The sequence below is a fragment of the Pogonomyrmex barbatus genome, unplaced genomic scaffold (genome assembly GCF_055798465.1).
Source record: "Pogonomyrmex barbatus isolate J1 unplaced genomic scaffold, ASM5579846v1 scaffold6, whole genome shotgun sequence".
Lineage (NCBI taxonomy): Eukaryota > Metazoa > Arthropoda > Insecta > Hymenoptera > Formicidae > Pogonomyrmex > Pogonomyrmex barbatus.
Window position 1 is genome coordinate 8,400,385 of NW_028297160.1, and position 26,667 is coordinate 8,427,051.

At 35.6% G+C, this 26,667-nt stretch overlaps 1 protein-coding gene across 7 annotated transcripts in view; it reads left to right on the forward strand.

Moving 5' to 3' along the window:
* The window catches only part of LOC105424865 (protein amalgam), a 270,737-nt gene that overhangs the window by 183,537 nt on the left and 60,533 nt on the right, over positions 1–26,667 (forward strand). The gene's annotated exons all lie outside the window — the stretch shown is intronic.

The window sequence follows — 26,667 nt, forward strand, 5'->3', positions numbered from 1 at the left end:
TCTACGATGACGTTAACGTCAAATTGTTATCTGTTTTTTTTTTTTTTTATAAGTGGCTTTGTTTTGTATGACATGTACGTTTTGCTCACTATCTGATCTAACTTCTCATAACCATAGTTGTAAAAGAGAATATTAATCTATTAAATTCTACCATTCTCTAATATTCCATCGTAAAACTAGAGTATTCTTGTTCCTGCAATGAAAATTGTAAACTATCTCCTCGTCACAATCCCAGTGCTTTCAATAATTATGTTACTAGTCGTCATTCATATGCACGATATCTAATGTTTCGCTGTTCTGCGATCATAATGCATCTCTCTATCTGACATTGCAATGGTCATTTGAGGAATGGAAATTGTATGATTTAGATAATAAAGGATTGTACAATAATTTGTCATTGATATCATTAGAATCGAGAAATGTGTATTTTTATTCTCATTTTTTTTTAAGATAATTTACTAGATATTAATTAATAAAGTTGTCAATATAATTTTAAAATGTTCGACATATTAAAGACTCAATTTTGAATATGTTATAGAAAACGTTGAAAGTTTCGCAATAGATTAATTGTTTTGAGACCACTTGTCGATATTGCAAATATTATTAATAATAAATGTCAATACAATTAAACGACTATATATATTATAATATATATAATATATGTATAATATGTATATCCATTGATTCAACAAAATAAAATTATATAGAAAATTATTCAGATTTATTTTTCAATATAAACGAAATGGACTGCTTTATATCATTAATTCTATATTTTAGATAAATTTCATAAATTTTCATCTCATAAATTTACTAATAATACATTTTTTCAGTAACATTTTTATATTTTTTTCTTTTGTGAATGTGATATTGTGAAATAAATAAAAATTATGAGCAAGAAATGAAAATTATATAATATATTGTTACAAAAATAATATGGAATTAAAATGGAATAATGAAATATTAAACTTTCATATTCATATTATTTGTTTCAATAAGAATACAAAATAAGATTAAAAAAAAGAAGGGAGAAAAATTACTTTATTTTATTCACAAATTCTTCAGTATACCACAGGAACTCCCCAAATATTCTTAATATTTTTACTAGCTTCCCCTTTTGCAGATACGACATTTACGAGTAAAGTTTCGTATCACGACATTTTACGAGTAAAGTGTCGTTCACGTCATTGTTGCAAATCTTCACGTCCCACCGAGACCGTTGCTTCTTTCATCATTGAGAACAGCATTTTTTTCTCATCGAGCACACGCATTCGTTATTTCAATGCTGTCACCCTGACATGGCGACTTCTTAGTATTCAGCTCGTCAACATCCCAAAAGACAGCAGGGTAAAAGAAAGAAAGCGAGCCAATTTCAACCCTAAACGAGGGGCACAGCCCTAGCGGGATGAACAAATGTTCACCGAGTGCGAGAAACGCGTAAAAACAAAGCGTTGAAAACAAAAGACAATCAGTTATGATTCGCACCTCCTTTTCATCCCTTTACTTCCACTCATCCATTTCCCTCGCTGCGTATCTACGACTTGCGACGCCGATGTCGCTGAAAGACGCGAACATTTCTCTCTCCTTTGTCGCGTGCGGTATCTCTCACTCTCTTTTTCCAGACTCCGTGGCGTTTCTCATGTCTTATCTCTCAACTCGTTGTGCGAAATACGCATTGCTTGGTTTTGTTCGAACCGCGCCACCGCCGTGGTGATTTACGACGATTCTTGTCTCAGCTAGTGCTCTTTGTGTCGCGTTTCCGCGCTGATAATGCGCGTTTCCTGGGGGAGAAAGATGCGGTTCGAAATAATTGCGCCCTTCCGTATCAACCGCGTGATTCGCGACTGTCCTCGACTGAGAAAAATCCCGCTTGTTCCGGCCCGTGGCAGAGATGAAATATGCTTGCCGCATGTGTAATCTGTAATCGTGCGCTGCCGAAGAACGCTGTTGCTGACGTATGCGACCGTATGGCGATGGGATTGTTTGCTCATGTGTGAAAAATATTTCCCGTTCAAATCTCTCGCGCTTGCCATGAACGATTTGCCGATGATAACTTTTGGAGGATTTCGCTTGTACTCATATTTAGCATTTAGATAATACCTCTTCAATTTCGGAGCTCTTGCAATTTCATCGCTTTTTCAATATTTTTATATATCTTCTCGCTCTAATATTGGTTTAATTTGCCGACCACGACAAAGCGTTACGATTTTACGGTGAAAATCGAAATAGCGTTCAGCGCGGCAAATATACCGAATGACGATGCGGAAATAGCGGCATCCGCATAACGAGCTTTACACGCGCGCAATTTTCACACGGCGCGTTAAAGCCAACAAAATAATTTGGACGCGCAAAGTTGGCGGCCAGCGGTGGATTAAATATTGATTTATTCTGAAACGATACGCAATATAGTGCGGCGAAAAATTTGAGTGGTACGTGCGTCACAGGTCTTCCAGTATTTCGATTTCGCACCGTAAGCTTCCTGGCGATAGGTCCCTAGCGAATATCGATTTGCTTTTGCAGCACGGAGTGACTGCGTAAGCTAGCAATTTTAAAAATATAGAGTAATCCGCGTATGTAAAATAGTGAAACGAAAATATAAATCAGCATCGTCAATTTTCTATCGTGGCGAAGAAAACCTACTTTAAAAACGTTTAATGCTGATAAAGTGTACCTAATGCTTTACGCAAAAGTGCTGATTTGTGAAACATATTTCATGAAATATTCTGCTTATAGTTTTATCACTACACCTCAATCATGGAGTTGAAAATAAGTATAATACCTAACCTTACGCTCTGTGTTTGCGCGTTCTAACGCTATAACGTAGTGCGTTATGGCGCGGCAGAAAATTTTATGGCCCAGCCGAGTTTCCTATAGAGTAATAACTTAGAACAGTATTATAACGACCATTAGCAGGGCTCTTACTCAACATATGCATTTAGCGTTGGTATTGTGTAAAAGCTTCTAATTAGACGACCGCGTCTTGGAAATTTGTATATTACGCTCACTCAACGTTTATTTATTACACAACATATAAACAATATTAAATTTGAGTTATTATTGCCGACCAAATAGCAAATCTGTTCTGTATACGTGTAAGGATAGTTAAATAACTACAAGCTATTAGCTGTTTACGATAAGATAAATCATTTGTCGCGCATTTTGACATTTAGATGAAAAATATTTTTCTTGATAAATCGAGAGCTTGTAATTTTTTGTATGATTGTTTAAAAATTATTTTACTGAATCTGACATAGCATAATGTCTACAATCAATGTCTCCAATCGCTATCTATGGATCTTATCCTAAAAAATCGTAGCAAGATAAGAAAGAATAGCGAACAGATGCTATACAGTTGCTTTATAACTTTCGCGTAATACTCACTGCCATTTAGACCAGTAGTGATTGGTCAAAATCCGACGTTGCAAAAAGGGGAAAGGAGCCGTTCGGCTGAGAAAGGAGAAACTCGAGAATCGCTCGACAGGAAGTCGGAACGGTAACGCACTCGACCTCGTTTATTCGCCGACGACGAGAGACGACGCCCGCCGTCGAACCACGAGAATTTAATAGAGGGACTTCCAGGGGAAAGACAATTTTCTTGGTATCTTGTGGAGCAGCGGACAACTCGTCGGGAGAGATGGACGGAAGGTGGATGTCGGGCAAATCTGGAGAGCATCGTAGATTGGAACGCTTCAACTTTGATTCTGAAAGTTACTCGTTACCCCACGGAAACGATGTCGCGTTTGTTATAATGCTAGTTGTAATGCTCGTTGCAGCGAGATACCGGGAAAATCTACTACTACGTTTTGCTGTAGAAAGATGACGTTCCTTTTCCGACTGGATTTTGCCATTACCGATTAAATCGTAACAACAATTAAATGATTGCTTCAAATCATTGAAGATTGATTAAGTTGGATTTACCAATTTAATTGAATTAAGAGAAAGAGAGAAACGGAAAGATATAAGTTCGTGAGTTTGTTAAACGTGTCACTATGACTAATAAAACATAGCCATACATTATTTTAAATCCATGCATCCGCTTCTTATTCAGAATTCAGTCCGCCATAAGATATTTTCAAACGTCAAATTGCTCATCATGATTTGTTGATCCTCCCAGTGGAGTAATGAAAGCACATTCACACTCGTCTCCTCAGTTCCGCGGGCGTTATACTCTCTTTACGACGTCCCAAATTTATTTTACAACGCCATTATGAACATGCGACGTGATCGCGCGATTCTCATCGCTTAGGATAGGACGTGTGTAAGGAGGTCGACTTCCCGGGAGCGTAAACTGCGGGGTGACATTAAGAGCCGGTGATACCTATGTATATATGTACGCAATAATTTCTGCGATATTGAAGTTTACCGGAGGATCTAGCTAATGGTTTATGGTATTTCAATTACGCGTGCAATCATGCCGATATTACAATCGTTCTAATGCCCACCTACTATGTCTTTCGAGTATCCCGGGCATAATCTCTTGAGGAGTGTGGTCTCCAACAAGGAGAGAGAACCTAAGTAGCAATGAGAGATAGGACGCGTGAGGTATCGGGGGGTCGAGAGGGGGTGAAGCTCGGATGAGCTACAGGGTTGTCCCAAACCGCACGCCTCCACCGCTATTGGTACCAATTCGACCACCGTACCCGGAGCGTAGTTCCGCCACTGGATTCGTCGCTATTGCCGGTGGCATTGTAATTGGCTGCCAAATGAGAGCCCGACCTCTCCTAAATCTTCCGAAGTTACGCCATGCGGAATCGATTACGGCGGCTCCTTCGGTTTGAGAAAACGAAGATCCTCGGAATATTCTTGGTGAGGTAGAAAATAATGACAAATAAAATGTCAGAGTGACAACGAGCAAAATTATATGTTACATATTAACATTAATATTATAATTATTTCGACATTAATATAATTGTATAAATACATTTCTTGTTGCAAAAATATTGAGGCAACCACATGAGTGAATAATTACTCCAAGTAATTATTTAAAATGCAAATATTGGGTTAAAAATTTGATGCTTAAAAATTATTATTTGTAATTATAAACGCGAACCTGTTATTTTTTTTTATATATATTTTTATGAGATGTTACGCGATAAAAATTCATCGTAGAACTACAAAGCTTTTAAAATGCTTCTTTATTCAACGATAAAGAAATTTATACGAACAGACAAGAAGAATATAATGAAGTGCATTCAAGAAAAAAAATTTCTCGAGGTGGAGTTCTGTAGATTATTTTTTCATTGTTTCTTTAAATCAAAACAATAAATAAATAAAGAAAAATAAATAGATCTAAAAGGTTAAAACTCTGTTGAAAGGAGTGATGCGACAATAAATTTGCAGGCAACGAGTACGGTGAACTCAATTGAAAAGGAGATCTTTTTCATACGTATTATGGCACACGCCTATTTTTGCAAGCACGGCAGTCATTAAGAACGATGATGGTTAGATATAGTAAAAATGACTACATGAAAATGATTTCTAACAGAGATATATAGCATATATAGTAACGATTTCGAGATTATCATCAACAAAATGTACTTTTTTCTTTTATATGTAGTGTACGATATTGCTTTCTCTATTATTGTTTGTTATTATTATTATTGTAATTTGTTTTATGTAAAAAATATCTTTATTTTGTCTGTTTCTTTTAAACACATATATAATTCTATAATTACTCGTATATTAATCTATATCTATACATATATATTTATTGCAAATCTAAATGTTGAATATTTTACATTGTATAATAGATGTATTGAAGTATTAATTATATTATCTCAAATTTGATCTGTTTCTTTGATGTATTCCGCTTGCTGCATCCTTGAATAAGTACATCAGTCATTTGTTATCCTAGGCTTTGTATTTCAAATACAAAGACAATTTATGGCAATAAAGAGACAGAGCGCGAATCTAATATTGATTTAATCGGTTAATTAGTAAGACAGATCGATAATCGAAAATCGTTGAGATTTTTAGATTCAATAATGTAACTATAAAACAAAGATATATATATATATATAAAATTTTAGAGAAAATAACATTTACTGTTTGATTCTAAGTTTAAAAGTTTCACATTTGTCTTTATTTTACCATGTAATCTTTCTTCTTTAATAATTTGTTAACTGAACTTAAAACTGAAATTAACTGAATTTTTAATTATAATCGTATTTTATATAATTGCAACAAAGTTTTTTTATTTTTAATGTTTTTAATCAAAATTTAATTAGAAAGATTCGAAAATAAAGTCTTTGTTTATCACAGTTAACAAAATCGCAGGTACTGTGTTATTACATAAACTGTTTTTATTATCTAGTATTAATGTTACATTTTTACTGAAACTACATATTGTAATATTGCACACATACACACAGCATACAAAATATATGCAAGAAAACTCTTTTATCTAGGAAAAAAGTTCATCCCATGATATAGTGTCTTTTAAACTAAAATGTTACTATACTATGCAAATTTGCTTATCTCTTAATATTTTTTAAATTAGATGGTTCTTTACGGAAAGCGATATGCAAAAATAAATATAGCCAGCAACGAATGTCAGACAATCCAGCATCAAACTTAACTTCACATTAATTCGCACAACTTGCATGGCCCAATTTTTTTTAATTAATCGATGATTTTCCGATTGAAAATTCTCCGGATATAAGAGATATGTAACATAAAGGTAAAGGATACACAGATTGTATCGAACGTGACATCTAACATTTTCCAATACTTCCTTTCGCTTTGATCTCTAAAAGCCATCGCAACTGAACGCCCAGTTCAATCGCTCGGCGAGGAAATGCAAGGAGCACGATATTATAAAAGTCACGGCGAAGTATGCGTAAATATCGACCGGTATTAAATAAACATAATATCATACATCTATCTAGCCATTACTTATTTGTTTTGATGAGTTTTGTTTGAAAAATTATTTGCGTAATTACTATGGATTAAAACACCATCTTGGAAGCTTGGAAGCTTGATAATAATGATGAAGGAAATTTCCTTTTTTTGTACACAAAATTACTTTTATTTTGAAACGTACAAGCCGTACAGTCTCTCAAAGTTTGATGAAGAAGATATTGTAAAATTAAGATCTTCGGCATTTATAACGTAAAATTCGACACTGTTTACGTAAATATATAATAATGAACGGTACTTGATAAATTATGACTTCAATGTGCGAGAAGAGGCGGAAGTTCGATTGCCGAAGTTATAAACTAGAGGAAAAACAAAAACTTCTGGAACTTTACGTGAGATAAAAAATTATGGGGCTTGTGATAGATAATATCCAAATATTATAAAATATAATATAATAAAAATATAACGTCGGTGTATAATTAAAGAAAATTTGTCATGTATAATTACTGTTGGAAATAAACATGAGAGATATAAAGGTTGTTGTTCTAATAATATGATAAACGTAATTAATGTGTTCCTATACGTTAGACAAATCGCACGTGGTTGTCTGCAAACTAACGGAGGACGGAAAGAATGTGCGAAATTACACCGAAAAATCATTCCGTCTGTGTCGCACCCTTCGACACGAGACACACTCTCATGCATAACAATCATGGCGAGCACCGCGACGCGGCGGCAGTTGTTTTCAATAGAAACGCCGTAATTGCAGGCAGACAAAAGAAGAAACCTACGACGAGAACCCTGCCCGCCTTTCCACGAGCTCACGGAATGCGAGATGTCGGCTGCGACTTCGGCGAACATATATCTCGTCAGTGGTAGTGCTGTCGTCGACGTCGACGTCGACGTCGTCGTTGTCGTTGTCGTCGTTGTCGCGTCGTTGCCGTCGTCGTCGTCATCGTCGCCGTCTCGGCTGACTGAAAGGGGTTGAAAGCCGCGCCAGGGGTTGCCTGTTACATAAAGGACGTATTCGCACAATAATGCGCGCCATACCGTATGCGTATCCCGTGTGCGGTTACGTGCGGAAATTATACGCTTCGGGAGATGTCTACTCTGAGTCGCGAGGGCGGATTATCGAGAAGACGAGTCCGCAAACTACCTTGACTTTGGCTTTTACGCGACTGCGAACGCGGAAACTGGAAAGCGTCGCGAATAACGAAAGGAGACAAGTTGGGGGGGGGGGCGCGAGGTATCGCGAAGCTCGAACCGCGAGAGAATAATTCGCGCAACATCTAAAAATATTAGGAGCATTGAATATGATTACGTGGGACAGGCTCAGCTCGCAAAAGTCAGTTCTTACGAATAATCCAACTCTGAGCTCAAAGGGAGCTCTTTGTAGTAACGAGAGACCATGGATTAATTCCAATTTCGCGGTCATTTTTTTTACAGTCTCCGCGCGTGAGGGATTAAATTAATTTCTTTCATCGTCGGCGTTTTTTACCGCTATTCGCCGCTTCTCAACTTGCTCGTCGCAAGAATTATTCGAATTCCACGACGCGTCTGTGATTCTTAACCCAGATCAATTCTGATGCCATCAAGAGCCAATTAGATCTTTTGCTTGATGCTCCGTTCATCATCCTTTCAGTGTGTCAGTTCTATCTCAACAATGTTAAATAAATTGCATCAGTTTTATGGTTCCCAACATAATTTTTAATGGCAAATTGAATTTATCCTAATTCGAATACAATTAAATATAATTCGAAATAACATAATATTATTTTTTAATTAAAGCTCTGAAATATTTTCCAATATATATGATGTACACTTTTGAATTTATTCTTTAATTTAAAAACTCAGGAAAAAACTTTCTTAATTATTTATACTTAAATAAGAAATTTCATTCAATATTATTCTTGCATATATGACTTCACTGTGCTAATCTTTTCTATGTAAAATTACCTTTATTAATGTGCCTATATTATTATACAATGTTTATATTATTAATATAATTTATTGATTACGTGATTTTCTGTTGATACTTATACTGCAACAGAGCTGCCAGCCTCATTACAAACAAAATTGATCGTAGAGAAACTTTCAGCACGATTAGACGAGCAAGCATTAAATTGCTGAAATCCTCATTTCATCGATTGATCGCCGCCTAGTCTAGGAAGGATACATTCGAAAATCTCGGAAATCTGGAATAAAGGTGAGCGAGTACAGAGGATGAAGGATAAATCGCGTTCGTTGTTAGGGCTTTCTGGGATCGCGTTCTTGCTCTTGAAGGCCTATTAGTGGGGATCCCTGTCGTCTGACCGCTCGGGCATGGCACAGCCCGGGCACAAAGCTTTTCAAAGCGGAGCTTGAGTAAACGTGCTGACCTGGAACTATTATTATCTGACCGGATAATTATACGCGACCCTGTATTATTACTATAATCATATTTGACGACGTTGTCCTCTCATTCGTCATGGGACCCTCTACGAAGATTACAATTTGAATTGCTTGAAGGGGTTTATTTCTACATCAAATTTCAGTCAGCAGTCGCAGATATTACAAACCGCAGACAAAATTGCGAATTAATTCTTGTTCCTTTTCTCTCAATTCTTTCGATAATGCTTTTTGCTTTTACAATAATTAAAATGTCAACAGAGTTAAGCAAATGTTAAATGTAATATAAATGCAATTGTACATACTTATGTACATTATTGTTATATAAATAATTGTTGAAGATGATAAATTTTTCTTCTTCTTTTATAATATTCTTGTCTATTGAAGATATCAATTAATGTCCAAAAGATTTCTACTCCTTCTGACCTCATTTTCTTCGTGATGATTCTATGGTCTGAGTTTTTCATTTATTGTATTCACAGATCGATGATTTTCAAAAGAAAGCAATCGCAATAATTATTAGTATGATCACAATCTGTATCCAAAGGAATTGTTTCTCTGTTAGGAGCAAAAGCGTCTTTGTCGTGGCTGTAGCTTATAAGGTCGATGACCTGAATGGTGGCATGGGGAAGTAATTCAAGAGGTGACTGAAGAATATAAGAGAAGTCTTATCCATCTCTATGGAATCTATATTTAGTTCATCATCATTGTCGTTCATTCATCTTCCTTGTAACATTCTTTTTATTAGCTTCTTTGATATTTTACTCGAGGCTATTATGTTATCGGCATAATGTTAGAAGATGAAATAGTAAATAGAAATGATCTTTGAATTAGTGATTATTGAGACTACAACGGATTACAACGGATTATAATGAGTGACTTTGAGATCTTTACAAGAAGCAAAGTTTAACACACACACACACACACACACACACACATATATATATATATATATATATTTCATAATAATCACAATAATTTACAAATAAAATCAACAGTATAATGATTTTAATATTTTGATATAGAGTAATCATGTCATATTTATATTAAGTTTATAAATATTTTAATTGAATAAAAATTTAAAATAACAATACGATTGCTTATTTTAATATAATAAAGCATATAACATCCTATGGAAAAATTTAACACAGAAATTTATTCTTTCCTCTTTATTATTATAATTATTATTATTAAACTATTATATACCATTATTATTATATTTTAGAAAATTATCTATTAATACATTTGCATTATTTTAGCATAGCTAAACTACTAATATTATTATAATATTGTTATTAGCTGGTTTAAATAATTATAAAAAATGTTCAATTAGAATGTATTATATATTTATCGTAATGTAAATTATAGTATCAGGCAATATATTTTCAGTAAAATTTTCAGTAAAATCGTTGAAATAGTTTGCGAAAAATATCAACTAAATGTAGTTGGCAGTGCTATTCGAAGCAGAAAAATATAATCAGCGATTGCTTCGGTACAGTGGCAGAGTATTTTACCAACGATTGATTCGTTTGAGTTATTGGAACGATTATAAAGTCATCATTTATAATGGGCGATTGTTTGTTACTCCAAGAATCTCTTTTCTGTAACGATTCAAACGACGTTATAAACGACGTTTATAAAAAGAGATCCAATTTTTATCGAATAATTGCAAGTAAGCAAGTTTTCTCATTCTCTTAAAAAGAATTTACCGTAATGAGTTCTTTTGTTCCAAAGAATGAACAACTGAAAGTAGAATTAAGGTTTATGTTAATCTTGAAAGTCGTTTTCATGTTACGTTTCACAAAGATAATTAGAAACGATCAAAGCACAAAGAAAATGCTAAAGAAAAATTATGAATCAATATATTACAATATAGTATTTTTTTTTAAATATCTAACAAATATGTGAACTAAACTAAACTGAACTTGTGTGCAATTCTCGATTAATAAAAATTATATATTAAATTATATGTATCTATTTTGTTTATAAATTTGTTGTTTGTAATAAACAATTTTTCTTTATTTAATTATTTAACATTTTCATAAATTTAAATTGTACTTGATTTTATGAGATTTGATAAATGATGATCTATAAACAAATAATCTAATTAAAAAAATATATACTTCGAAAATTTTTGTTAATCCATTTTAAAATAATCTGCTTAAGAAGCCAATAGTTTCTCAGAAGAGAAACAAACTGAAGTCATTATCTCTAAACGTGGCAATATCGTCCGTCGAGTGCTAACGTAAGACAGCCACCGTAAAATCGCTTTTCACTTATTCGATCTGGCGTGAAAGTCCAGAAAGTAATTTCCGCGCGAACCAATGAAAGAACAACCCTCCATCGTCCTCTCTATTCGAAATTACTTTAGTTTTTTTTTTCTTTACTTCACAAAGAAACCGACTTTGGATAGCGACAGCTTTGGATGGAGAATTCTCAAATTATAAAGATTCGTTGATTTGATCACGGACGCGGCATGTGTGTTTACGAAGCATTTCTTTTTTTTTATTTTCAGAGGACACCCTTTGGTGATGCACTTTTGCGAGACACTCGACCATAGAGACCGAGTGTCATATCATACGACACTCGACCTCGCCTAGCTCCGCGTGTGCTAACTGTAATCCAACATCCCTGAACCAAATCCAACCCCCGGAACCGCCACCTCTGGCCAAGGCTATACTTTGTTTGCCTTGTGCTCGACCATTACTAACCCCGCTACAACCGAGAACCCGTGTAATGTACAGCGGCACGCGGATGAGTTACAAGCTTCCACCACCGCTAGGGAACCGCGTGTGACCGTGTATTTGCTTACTGCATTTCGACCGCTTCCGGTAGTCTTGCTTCCGGAATGCATCCGCGCGGAAGAACGTGGCGCTTGTTTGCTGCGAATGCGCGTTTCCGAATGGTTCATCCGAGAAATATGCAACTGTTTAAATATTTTTTTGCGGATCTTGGCTCAAATTGTCATATTATGTATTAGTTTATTATACGGTGATAATCAGTTTAAAACATAGAGAGAAACCTGTGAGAGAACAAGATTTTTTAATTTTTTCTTACTTTTTAAACTTCGAAACAGTTTTTCTTTCAATTTTATAGTAGAGAATTCTTGTTTTAAGACAAGAGCTTTAAACTTAACAATAGCGCTGTGATGAGTACAGGGATTTGAAAATTAATATTTTAAATGCGTTTGTTATATATTGCTTTTACGTAATTAAAACGCCGCAATTTACAAAACGTGCCTCTTTATTATCAATTGTCACAATTTCAAACAGGTGCTCCTATCGCACGTCTGTTTTAAGATTCATAGCGCATTACGCATATGAATATTTTCTCTTTTTCGAGATCTCGTGAATACGTGACCCGTTTTTCTATATCCCTTACAAAAGAGGACCTGGCGATAACATCTGGTCACTGCGCCAGGAACGTTCGCTTCATACGAAGTTCAACCTACCCCCAGAAATTCATAATCTACTACGCTATTAAATATTAATGCACGTAGTGCGTTAGAAAGGCCTTGGGAAGTAGATGAGAAATGGAAAAGGAAATTAGTGTATGACTAATTAATTATGAATATTTTCTGTCGTCCAAAATATCAAGTGCAAGTATGCAAGATTTCCATATTTACTTGTGTATAGAAAATATCAAATATGTCTTCGATGTAGAATGACATGCCGTTAAATTTTTTTCATCGCGCAACAAACTTAAGTTTTAAATAGGAATATAATTGTATAATATGTAAAATGTAATTATGCGAAATATATATATATATATATATATATATATATTTTATTTTGTAACTAAAATATATACTTTTCTCTCTTTTATTTCAGGATAATTAAAAAAAAGAAATGTATGTTAATTTAAATTAAAAATACTTTCTGTGTAATATTTCTGCATTTTGAGTTATTCCTCTAATATAATTTGAAATAACAATATATTTTCATTTTTATTATTATATATTTAATTTATTATTATTTTATTAATAAAAACTATCTTCATCGCAATCTATATATTTTCTTGATATAAATATAATTTTATAATATTACAAATATTCGTTTTTATCGTTGATGTAATCCATTAACACGACCGTGTCGAGTCCCGAGGACAGGAGTACGTTATAACGTTCTATCTTCTCGGCTATCAAATCCACCCAGTGCATTTGCTATACGCCTCTGAATCTCTTGCGCATATATAGCAGGGCACAATCTCCGTGGCCCTCGTATGATGCTCGAATATATACAGAGAGTGTCCTCGAAAATTTACAACCGTTCACCTCACGAGAGACTAATATCTAATATAGCAGCTAGACGTCTGGAGATCTTGGAGATGGTGAAACTGAAGCAGGAAGTTAGTGTATCTCGAGTAACATTTTCTCGTCCGACGTTCCACACAGATTCCTTTTATTTCTTCCCTCTGTCCTTCGCTCTCGACGCCGCGCCTCTCGCTACTTCCTTTTCGTCTTCGGTCTGTGGGGTGAACTCACCCTCTTGACTTTACGATCTGTCCTAGATTAGGATTTATTTTAATCCTAAAGGAACGTCGCCGCGCTTTTATGCCGGTTCTTTCCGGGGTCACGATTCGCTCGGAGATCACACTAACACTATCTAAAGCGTTCACATGGCCGACCATCACTCTTTACGCACTACTTTAACACATCTTCCTCTCTCGTAAATCAATTGATACTCTTTGATACTCTTGATGGTCAGATCATTAAGGAAAAAGAAAGTCACGAGAGTTTACACACAATGGATCCCGAGAAGATAAAATCGAAAAATCGTATTAATATTCATTATTATCATAATATTCATTAATTCAATAGAATGTTTTACATTTCTGATATGTTGATAGAAGTAAAATTTAAAAATTAACATTTTAATAAGTAAAGAAATATTAAGTATAATATTAATTATTTTTTATTATAAACATTCTGTAAAATAATCGAGTCATATGCGTTACTTCAATATCCAGTTCCACAAGTGCTTCTTAATGGAATCGATTATTCTGGATAATTTAAAGGGTAATTAACTGCCTACCTACGCGTTATTAAAGCCTACACATTTACCTGTACATCGCACTATACATACTACTACTCACCCTTAATCCCACAAGCGCTTATACAAGGCTGTGTAAGGTAAACCGGAGCATTTCTCACCCCCTTTCCAGTATCCTTCACCTTCCCGAAAATATGATCAATTTTGTTAAATATATATTTTGTTATATATATATATATTTGTAGAAATATAGTAGGAAATAAACCTGTCTTTGCGGAATAATGCACGATCACCGTTATTAGGTCTGAATATTAAGTGCAATTCGATTTATTTGATTGTTTCATATATTTCTCGTTGCATCGATCTTTATATTTCGGCGCAGCATGAAATTCACGAATAATGAAATAACCCGATCCCTTTGAACGTGCATGTTGGTCCCGTTTCTGTACTCTCTAGTTTATTCTATCCGGACAATACGTTCATTAATTATATTAAACAAATGTGTACAGACCTCCATCACGCGTACACGATTAGTTTCATTTTACATCGTGGTGTTATGTTTCGCATTCGACACGCGCGCGAGAAAGCTCTGACCTATACATTTGTCTGTTTAAACTCATAGACATGCAAATACGTTCCAACAGTCTGTCAACGTGCGAATAATTCTATCTATAAGTCAATTATTTGCGAATGAAGTATTAAATCGTTTATTAAAACAAAAGTTCCTGTTTATAGAAATTAATATTTACGGATTGAAATGATTAACTCCATTGCAACTAAAAAAGAACATAAAATAAGATGAGATAAAAATATTACATAATCGACATACAGATTGCTATGCAATGTGAAATTAAAAATCAGAAACAAAGATTTATAATACAATTGTCATTATGTAATTAAAGAATTTTTTTAAATATATCTTTTATCATTTTCTTATTTCTTTTATCGCCGATTTTCATGGAAATTTCTTTATACATGTGAGAGAAAAATCAAAGTTGCATTCAATTCAGTATAAAGCAGTTTACAATATCTCTTTCCTTCGCAGATATCTACGTATCTTTTTTATTTTGTGCGTTTCGATTGCACTATCGCTTCGATCATCTTCAGAGAGCCTTTGGCGAGAAAAAGAGCGATGGCACCGAGCGAGGACATATCATCTTCGGATTTCGATTTAGCCGCGCGATACGCGCACGATATAAATTTATAATGTCAAGGTTGAGAGTGGAATAATAAATCCACCCTCTCGACTAAACGGAGAGGGAAAGAATGGCTTATACCTGGTAGATTTCACCAAGATTTCTTCCTTGAACAAATATATTTTCCTTAGCTCATAGAGTTTTTTGGGTTATATATGGAAGCGTTTGTCATGATGCGACCCTACGTGCATTAAAATAATTCAACAAATAGGATTTTTTACTGTTTCTGCGATTTATTCGTGATAATTTTTACTTTTTTTTTTTAAATAGCGATTTCTTAATATGTCGACTTTGGTAATCGGGAAAGGATAGAAGGATTTCAAATTAATGAAAAATACAATGTAGCACCTAACGAAATGAAAATAAAGCAAATAATTGTGGCAAATGAAAAACGCAAACTCAGCACAGCTCACGTTTCAGCACGTTAGTCTGAAACTGTCAAATTACTGGCGTGTCGTATACGCGTCTCGCCCGTAAGTTTCACCGCGACTTTCGTCGTTGTAATTTACGTAAATTACTTTCGTTGCGGTTTTTTTTCCGGCATGCGCATTGGGCCGGTGTAAAGTCTCACCCTAAATAAAGAGTAACGTTATCTATTTTTATTGCACAATTTTCTAGTAACGTGTCAACCACTTACAAAGATAATTATCAATTGAGCACTTTTTGCTATAATAATGTATGAAAATATTGATAAAGATAGGATTTGTTTTTCATGCTGTTTTTTATTATTACATTTGAAATAATAATAATATATTTTATATATTTTATAAGCTGCATGAGATATTTGCATAAAGCAAAAGATTCTTTTATTTTTTATTGCGCTTTCCCCATTAAATTCTTAAAAACAAACACTTAAGAATTAGAGTAAATTTAATAGCTTTATTAAATTTGTTTTGCATGTTATTAACTAAACAATTATCATAATTACTATGTATTTGAAAGAAAAATATACATTAAAGGAAAATATTTATGACGAAATATCTATTGAACAATCTTTTGCGATATTATGTTATTGTTATTATATGGTCGAATAATTTGATGCATGATCGATCGCATATTTGTTAGTTAAAGGTTCAATAAATAATGCATCACATAACGTTACATAAATCATTGTATGATGTAGATGTCACGTACAAGGCGGACGTGAAATTCAATGTAATAGGACCACGAGTGAAATCTAGTCGCATCGCGGCCCCTGAATACGAGGCATTTCGTTCCGCAATTATGTCACGGACTCGATACGTATCTGCTGCATGATGTATTAATTTCGATCAGTTTGTCCTGGCGGCTCTAAGAAGGTGAGGTCAAGAACTTCCAGCGTAGGAGCGCGCATTTCCGTGTTTACCGGTGCGCTCGAGCGAGCGAAAACCCGACGCGCGTTACTCTTCATCCGGGATGAGAAATCGCCCAGCCTCGACTTCCGTTGCGAGGTGCGCGGAAGAAAGAGCGATTACGTGAGATCGCGGTCGACTGCCTCGCCTGAGAAAAGAGCACTCGGGAAACCTTTGTGAATAATTATATTATAAATACTCGTCTATTTATGCTTCGACCATAAATGAAAAATTAATTAAATTTAAATATAGAAGATATGCAAGATATATATAAATTTATTTTCTGGATGAGCGAGAGAGAGAGAGAGAGAGAGAGAGAGAGAGAGAGAAGCCAGTGAAAAATATATAATATGTATTTTTGAATGTTTAAATTTTAATATAGGTAACCTTTATACTTTATTTGTACATATATATTACAAAGAATGAGCTGTTTATACAGCATCAACGTTTACGGCAAAATAGATATCAATAAAGTGTGAGAACACATATATAAGAGAGCATATATAAAATCTAAAATTCGTGGATGTTCTTTAATATTTTTAAATTTTCAATAACCTCGAGATATGGATTTCTAAAAGTTTGATCTTCTATCATTTAAGATCTATAGACTATCCGTATTCCAAATATATAGAACCCGAGGCATAAATTGCTATGTAAATTGTAGCATGGCACATCGGTGCACAGTCGAGAAAAGAGTAGTGACGTTTACAGAACAAACTCAATAACGATAAATATACGAACAATACCGAACAAGTAGACAATTCGATACACTTTGTCAATACGGCATAGTGAGTGTACTTTACGCGAGGTAAACAAATCACGTGAATTACATAGCACAAATATTTCCGTCGTCGGCTGTACCGTCGCGAGCAACAAACATTGTCGACCGTCGAGAATCATGAGAGGAAGCGAATACACATCAAAAGGAAGAATGGTAAAAATATGCGACGGTTGCCCGGTTTGGTTGTCAATATCGAAAATTAGAAATTCGGAGCAGGCAACGGATTCCGGTCTACTCTGTCGACGTGTGTCGGTGTGCCCGGTTACATTGAAGCAACCCTACTCCCTCCCCATTCAACCTTCCCCCGACTATCGCCCGTGGATACAGGCTCCGAAAACACTTCGTGATCGTACAGTGACCGTCAACGCTCTTGCTGCACATAAATCAAACAATATCGATCACGTGTTTACTTTGCCGTCTCTCCGCAGCCACCATTACTATGTCACCGCGCGGCGATATATCCAGAGGGAACGTGTGTATGTACATACACGTACCGATGCTGAAGCTTGTCGTGACGATGTCGGGGAAAATTCGTGGGAAATGCGCGATTTATAGAGTAACGTATGCGCATCTGTTTGTACGTGCACGGACAAACTCGCTCGATTGCAATCTATTGAAGAGCTATCACCTCCGTCATCGTCGTTGTCGTCGTCGTCGTCATCGTCGTCGTCACTGTCGTCGTCATCGCTAACGCAGCAAAACGCCAAACTAAAAAATTAGGTTAGCCAAATAATGACGCAGAGGTGTACGTGTACGTTAAATTCACGGTGGTTAATTCAATTTCTATCGGTAAATTACTAAACGGTTTTCGACGCCCCGAATTGTTCGATCGCGCGGAAATGCCGCCGATTCGGTAGACCCGCCGCCGTTGGCTATCGATGGAGTGAATGATAGAGTCCATTTAATCTTTAACTTTGAAATTGATTAATTAATCGTTTTTACAATGTAACATCATGGATTTTGCGCAGTTTAAATATTTGTCTTGCTATATACCGTATCTCTGAGGCAAACAACTTTTGACTGCTACTCTTCATTCTTCTCTGTGCATTTTTATTATCGTTCTACATTCTTCATTTCTCACCTGCGCTCTCTCTCTCTCTCTCGTTCTTTATATCAGTCGCAGCAATTTTCTGCCGCGTGCTAGTGTTTCAGTGGAATTTGCATGTACCGTTTATTGGCCACATGCCGAGTGCACGCATCTGCCGGATTTATACGTCGTACGCGTGCGCACATGCGATTTTGCGGAATTTCGCTTGCGAATATGAAAGTGCCGGTGGGAGTCGAGCAAGTTTCGCCACAGACGCCTTCGAGCGTATTCCACGTATGACGCAGTACATGTTTATCAGAAACTATCCCGGAAAGTTTCCCGCAGGCTGCGTGCGTTGATTGCTTCGCGAGAAATCGCACGTCCCACGTCGACATGTTCGCTTGAAAATTTCGAGCTTTCTGGATAGATTCTGGAGTTTTTTCGCACTCGTCGCACGTTTTTGCGGCGATAAAGTTTACTTCACAGTTAAAAACTTAATTGAACAATTTGATAGTCATTGATATGCTAATACAAAGTGCAATCGATTGTATAATTAAATGTTTTTCAGACTAAGGTCAAATTGAAAATCGATAGATCAATATTAATTATTTCAATCAATTTTTATTTTACTAACATTTATTTTATTCTTATATAAAACACCCTTGTTCCATTTGTTTCATCCTTCACTCATCACTGCCATAAAATGATCACGCTACGGCATCGATCATCGCTTTCATCCGCCGCATCGACCTTATGGCACTGCGAATATTCGTCCAGTTCTCAGGAAGATCGCGCGAAAGTAAAGTACGAGGGATGATCCAGTGAAGGTGAAGGGATGGCGGAAGTGCAATGGTGAGAGAATGCGCCAGGTCGGTTGGTAAGAGCCGCGCCTCTCGACAGAATATATGGCCACGAAAGAAAAAGGCGTCGTTACCGGAGGCTCATTAACGTGAACTACCCCCAAGATACCCCTAGCAACACCTTCGGGCCCGTCGTGCTATCGGGGGTGGGCAGTTCTCGCGCTGCAAAGAGACGTACTGAGCTCCAATACTAATTAGCTGCCATCTCTTCGAGTGGACTGTTCGCTGTACTATCCCATTTCACCCCTTTTCATCCTCCAATATCTCCGTCTGCTTTTTCGCTTTTTTCTTCTTTTCTATCTAGATCTAACCTAAACCCAGTCTTTTTCCAGATACTTTGCGACCTCCTTCTCGTTTTTCTCCTTTTGTCTTCTTACATAAACGTAATTCCAGTTCAGTTCTTCAATATACTTGTAAAATATATCCGAGTCTATATATCAAGATACTTTTGGATGATAAATAGTTTTTAAACGGACTTTAAAGATTAGTGAAACGTTAAATACACAACAATTATGAAGTACTTATATGGTTAAGTACAACCAAATCTTTCCGCAAAGAGAGAGAGAGAGAGAGAGAGAGAGAGAGAGAAAGAGAGAGTTTTTATGTGTATGAAAATATATAATTTTCTACTTTGATAATACTAAATCCTATTGATTTCAAACACTATTTTACAAAAAAGACAACTTATTGCACAAAATATATTAATTTACTTATTAATTGTTTATAATAAACATTTTTATTGTGTATTATAAAATCTGAGATATTATAATAAGATGTCTTGATATCTTTTTTTTTTATGAAAAATTGTTTATCCGTTTTCTAGCGTTTTTTTTTTTGATCTTACCTTTTCCAATATTCTTTGATCTGATTTTAATTTATTTCTGAATATCCGAACATAATTTTGTTTCCTTCAAAACGTCTATCGTCCTCTCTGCTTTCTGCGCTAATTCAATTTGTTCTTATCTCGTGTTCTGTTGCTCGAGTCCTACTACGAACGTCTAATCGAACCTATCTCAACAACCTCGCTCCCTCAAACAGCTTCGTTAAATCCTTCCTCTCACTCTCTTCTTTACCACGTTACCGAACGTTCTCATTCTCCTCTCCGCCATTCCAACCTCTCGTACATCTTCTTTTGGAGCTGTTTCGCTTCCTCTTTCACATTTAATCCAAACTTAATCCCCTTCACTTGAGTTTCCTCCTGTCTCTCATTCACGCCTATTCTACGCTTCTTATTTCGGTTTCGAACGGTAATCGAACGGTGCAATAGATAGAAGTGAACAACTCGTTCAGACCGACTTCGTTAAAACAGAAGCACCGTTTGTTTCGGCGCCGATCATCCTCTGTCCTTTTTAGTGAGATTCCGCGAACATTTGGATTCGTGCCACGCCTAAGTGTCTTCCCTCGAAGCAACGGGAATTTGTTCGATCACCCGACATTAATCTCGTCTCGCCTTAACAATTCGTTCGAATGATCCTGTTAACTTGGAATTCATTTTACATTTATTGTTAATCTTGCAAAATTGAAAATAAATTAAATTAATTTATTTTTAAGTATTTTAATAATCATCTCTTATATGTGATAAAAACTTAGATGTTTTTCTTCTTTTAAGCACTTCTACTGTATTTTGCCTCGACTTCTACATCAAAATAATGCCGTGACTGAAACCGTTTATCAGGCTATCGGTCAGGCGTTTATAAAGTGTCAATTACAAACTCCATTTTGCAAAATCAACGTGTCGTCGATGATGCAAGTTGCACGCCAACTCGCAACTATGCAGATTTTCCTGGAAAATTCAACATACGAAATTACTGATAAAATTAGTGCAAAACATTACACAAACAAAATGGCCTAAAAAGCGTCAATTTATTTGCATGTGAAATTCAATTTAATTTATTATCTCGGACAAACATTTAACGCGTCTTTCTCTCTCTCTCTCTCTCTCTCTCTCTCTCTCTCTCTCTCTTTCCCTCGAAAGAGAGAGGAAAATACGGCTGTTACGAATTGGAAAGGACATGTGAAAAAAAAGAGAGGAGACCAGGGAAAATGGAGTGAGAAGCTATCGGGGGTTGAAGCGGCCGATAGGGTATTCAAGTAATGACGACGATAACGACGGCGACGATAATCAACGACACCCAGCGCGCCCATGTCGGACGCGTTTCGCCGCAGTAACAGCAATGACGAACGATGTCGTGCGGCCATTAAATTGATACCACCTGCTAATTGGTACCTCCAATTTCTATCGCTCGGTATACCGACTACCGCACGATAAAATAATCGCGCGGCGTACCTCCTGGTCAATGTTGCTGCTTGCGCGAAACGATTCACATGCTGCGGACTATCTGACAATTTCGTGAGTGCGTCATAGCGGTGATCAATGTGGCAACACTATTGCAGTCTTGGTCGGATGGATTTCGCTAATGTTCTAGCGTATGCGTTCTAGCATGACGTACCTCTCGTTGCATTTGCGTTACAGCTGATACGCGTTCGCAGATTCTGTGTGAGAAACAAAGACATGAGAAATGGGAAACGATTTATAACTAATATGTTAATACCAAATGTTAATGTTATTTCAAAACAAGTGTTACAAAATTTTAGTATACAATATTATTATTGTAACTTATTTATTTATTGACATTTTATTTATATTATATTTATTTTTATTTATATTTATTTATTGATTTTTTTAATTTCTTAAATAGATATTTCTTTGGTGCACGTTATAATTTATTTTTTATTGTTTTTGTTTAATATGTTCGTAATAATATTATACATAAAAATATTTTATGTATTTGCGTAAATATACAAAATATTTCAATACTTGTACGTCATTAAATATACATGCTAAAGTGAGACCTTTGAATATTTCTCTTGACATATAAAATGACATATACAATAAAGCATATCAAAGGTGTCAGTACCATCATTAAAAATTGATGCGTATGAATTATGTCGAAGTCTTCAAGCAGTTCTTCTTCTTTTCACTTTTCTCTCTTTTATTTAACTTGCGTCAGTCGATATTGTCGTGCGTCTGTTAGTTCGCGCTCGAAACAAAACCGACCGGATACAAACTGTCTCGACCAAATTGATCGACATGCCCGACTGCATCCCGAGATCCCACGAAAACTCCACGAAAAAAGCAAGAAAAAGAAACGGAGACTCGAGCTGTGACACGACACGTCGACCAACTTGTGCAAAAGTGCGACTACTGTACATCGAGACTCCGTAAATAGAATTTATCTCTAGTTCCTACATGCAACACATTCGCATCTTTAGCGAGTCACCTTATACCTATGTTAGAAAGCTTTTACATCGGATTACAGTAAATATCTAAGAAAATTTTGATGAAAGGTTCATGGTTTTTCATGGCGGGAAAATATCATTATTAAAAAAAAAAAAAAAATAAGGAAGCACATAAAAAAATAAGGGAATTTTAGGAGGTAGAAATTTTTCTGCGTGACATTAAAATTCGGAATTCGTGAAAGAAATTATTGTCATATTCTGAATCTTGAATATCATCTCCTCCGCAAATCATTAAATATTCACAAATAAATGTCATATACATCAGTTGAGCGTTATTTAAAATAGCATCAAAGGAAAATTTCTCAGAAAAAAATAGGATTAACTGCCATTCATGTGCTTTGAATACGTTTCCGCTTTGCGCCAAATTGCATCCGCTCTCAGTAGTTATATGCGCGTACAATCCGCCTCCTTCTATCCGGTTGCGAATTAAAGGGAAATCGAGATCGCTGAACGACGAGCGCGGTCATATAACCGTACAAAGAGACGCGTTTCCAAAGCGCTTTCGAGTTGACCTAAGCAGAAAATGGTAGATCTTCGTGGCGGCAACGAAAGGTCAGAACCACTGAAAGCTCGCTTACACTGCTTACCGCCCGGCAAATTGTGCTTGGGTATGTTTTATGTACCGCCTAGTTCGTCGTAAGCTTGCACTCTCCCTCTTTCTCTCACCGGATATTCCTGTAGGATGCCAGAGAGACAAGCAAAAAGTCCATAGTGGAACACGCGAGAGGGATGCCTTCCCATTCCTTTCACTATTCGTACACGCTGATTTCTAAGACTGTCACATTGCGAGCGCCGTCTTTTCTTGCCTCGTAATTTCTCTTGCCTAGGAATAGCGAAGTGTTCTTGCGCTTGGAAATTGTGTGGGACGAATTTGATTATTTTGCCGCAGATTGCGTCGATTGTTCTTAGAGACGTGTCATGTGAAAATTTTACTTCAATTTTAAATAGCTTAACTTGAGGTTTAAAAGCTGTGCATTTATTGTGAGATTTTTAAGGAGATATATAATTATTTACTTTATTTCACTTTATTGAAATAAAAGCTACACAGATGTTGTTTTACGTCAAATTTGCCTGTCAATTTTGACTCGGGAATGAAACGTTTCTTTCTTATCCATTCCTTTTGTTTTTCTGATAATAAAACAAGAATAAAAAAAAGAGGGAAAAATTTAAAAAAGTAGATATTAAAACTTCTTCTTCTAGTTTATGATGTAGGTGTGTATATCTTATATGCTTATATTATGTTGGTAAGTTGTTATTATTAAAAAAAAGAAAAAAAATTTTATATTTATAATTAATCATTATTAGCAGTACAAGTTATGTAAGCTAACGATCTGCAACCGAAATTACGAGAACAGGAATGTTACGTGCTCGACATATTTTCGCGTCATGTGGTGGTAGTACGATAAATAAATGGGGTGTTCAATCTATTCAAAGCATTTATCTATTTACTACTAATAATGATTAATTAAATGTAAAATATTTTGAAAGTTGAATGTTTTGAATAACGCATACTGAATAACCCATTTATTTATCATATTATCATCGCAATAAAACGACGCGTCGAGCACGTAACATTTCTGCTCTTGTAATCTCGGTTGCAAGTTGAGAGTTCGGAACTATAAGATTTTCGTGGCTAAGTTACGAAGGATTTTGACCCCGAGGGGCAAAATGTAGAAGTTGGAGAATATTTAATTTTCCCCGACGGAGGTGCATTGTAGATATAAAAGGCTCGAAACGATAACGATGCGAGAAGGAGGCAGAAGAGTGAGAAGGATAGAGGGGAGGGGAGCTGTAGACGATAAAATAAACGTGCAAGGATACGCGAGCGTATTTCTAATTTATACCTAAAAGCCTTCCATTTCTTCCCTTCTTGGACTTAAACGCTTTGGGAAAATTATAGTCGGCCTTTGCGATTACTATCAATTCTAGATAGATCGTTATCGCGACATTTTCAAGCTTGGAATTACTAGAATTTACTTTACAATTTTATATAAATTAATTGAAAATAAATTCTGCGGAAAATTTAAAATATAGTAAAAATTAAATATAATAATTTAAGTAATTTTATGATATTTCTAGCAAATCGTAAACATAGAAATATAATTAAATATAATTTTTATTCTTTAACTATAATACTTTTTAACTATAATAGCATTGGTGGAATGTATTATATATATATATACTTTACAGCGAGAAATAATATATAATTTGATAATATTTTAATAGTTTATATTTTTACATCTTATATCCAAATATTCTGTGAGGAATTGATATGACGAATGTAAAAAGTGTGAAATATCCTATCTCTTTTTTTCCAAATGAGAAGATGAAGAACAGCCCGAGTACGATAATAGAAAATGGAATAAGTTCGGTTTATCATATAACATGTTGGATCAAAAGATCGACCTTTATCAATCATTTAATACCCTTTATCTATCCAATGCTTTTCTTTTGCGCGATAGGATCGTGTCACTTTATAGATCCATGGTACCTTCCAGAAGGGTGCGATGGGGAATAATTAATGAGAGGGGGAGAGCATTCTCCATCTGGAAAGACCATACGTTTAATGATTCCCCGTTGCTAGGGCTGGAAGTCCTAGCGACGTTGGGAGGGATGTAGAGGACGCCTTGTGTTGGTCGAAAGCACGTACTTCTATAATTGTCGGGGTGGCTTGGAGACAACCTTTAACGGCTGTCTCAAATGCTATCTCCGTGGACCGAGGGAGACTTAATGCGTTTTTCCAATCCGGTCGTTATACGTGCACCATTGCTATCGATTACAATACCGATGTTGCGTCGGCTCAAAGCATTCGAACGGATTCAAGCGATTCGATAAAATGATTCGCCACGATCGTCTGGCAAGATTTCCCTCGAGTTGGGGAAACTCCTGTTTTGTATTACATTCATATATGGCATCGTTCAAGAGAGGGGCATTGTGCAATTTGCGATTGAATGAAATGATGATTGAAATCGTTCCGCAATTTATTCGATAATACATTTTTATTGCGAAAGATGAATAGAATAGTTATTGGATTTCAAAATGACTTGGTTCGTTTCCGAAGAAATATAAGATACAGTATTGTATTGTAAAATTAGAATAATTCTGGCAATTTAATTCTTAACTATATATATATATATATATATATATATATTTAAAGCATAACCCATACATACATGTATCATCGTTTGATATTACCACGATTATGACGTGATAATCCGCAAAATCCGAAAGGTTAAACCGCGAAAACCGTTTATTATCGCGCTTAATAGGCGATGTTGTAAACCGCGAAAATGTAATACCTCATTTGTAATGCCATACATGCTGACATGTATGCACCAAGCTGCTACAAATTTCAGATTACATTGCAATTTTGATGTAACGGTGTGATAATTCACTTATTATCACAGGCAACGTGCTCGATCGATCAACAATTGATGACGGAATCGATAGAACGGAATATTTATATGCGACACGGAGGGACAATATTTAACGTTTGCGTGAACGAAACATTACACATTACGCGTGTTTGTGCAGGAAGCATTGTAACAATGGACAACTGAACCGATCGAATCGTCGGCGCATTACACGCCTACGCGGCCACGGAAGTTATTGTTAAATTCGAAATATTTCCTCTAACAATTGAATGACAGCTAAAACGGCTGGAAATGAACGTTGCTTTTTAAAGCGTAATAGACAGTAGTATCACGGGTTAATGACGGATGACATAATTGATCAAATAAATGGATAGTTGGGTACCGATTAACCGGGAATCGATTAATCGCGCTAACGACTAATTGCCATCATCTGATGAATTGAGGTCGCCTGGATTCGATCACTCTTGTCCTGCTGCCACTCTGTATATTGATATAGATTCCAAAACATGTGTCCTAAAAATATCTACATAGTGTAAAACAATATTTTTACTTAAAATTAATTTA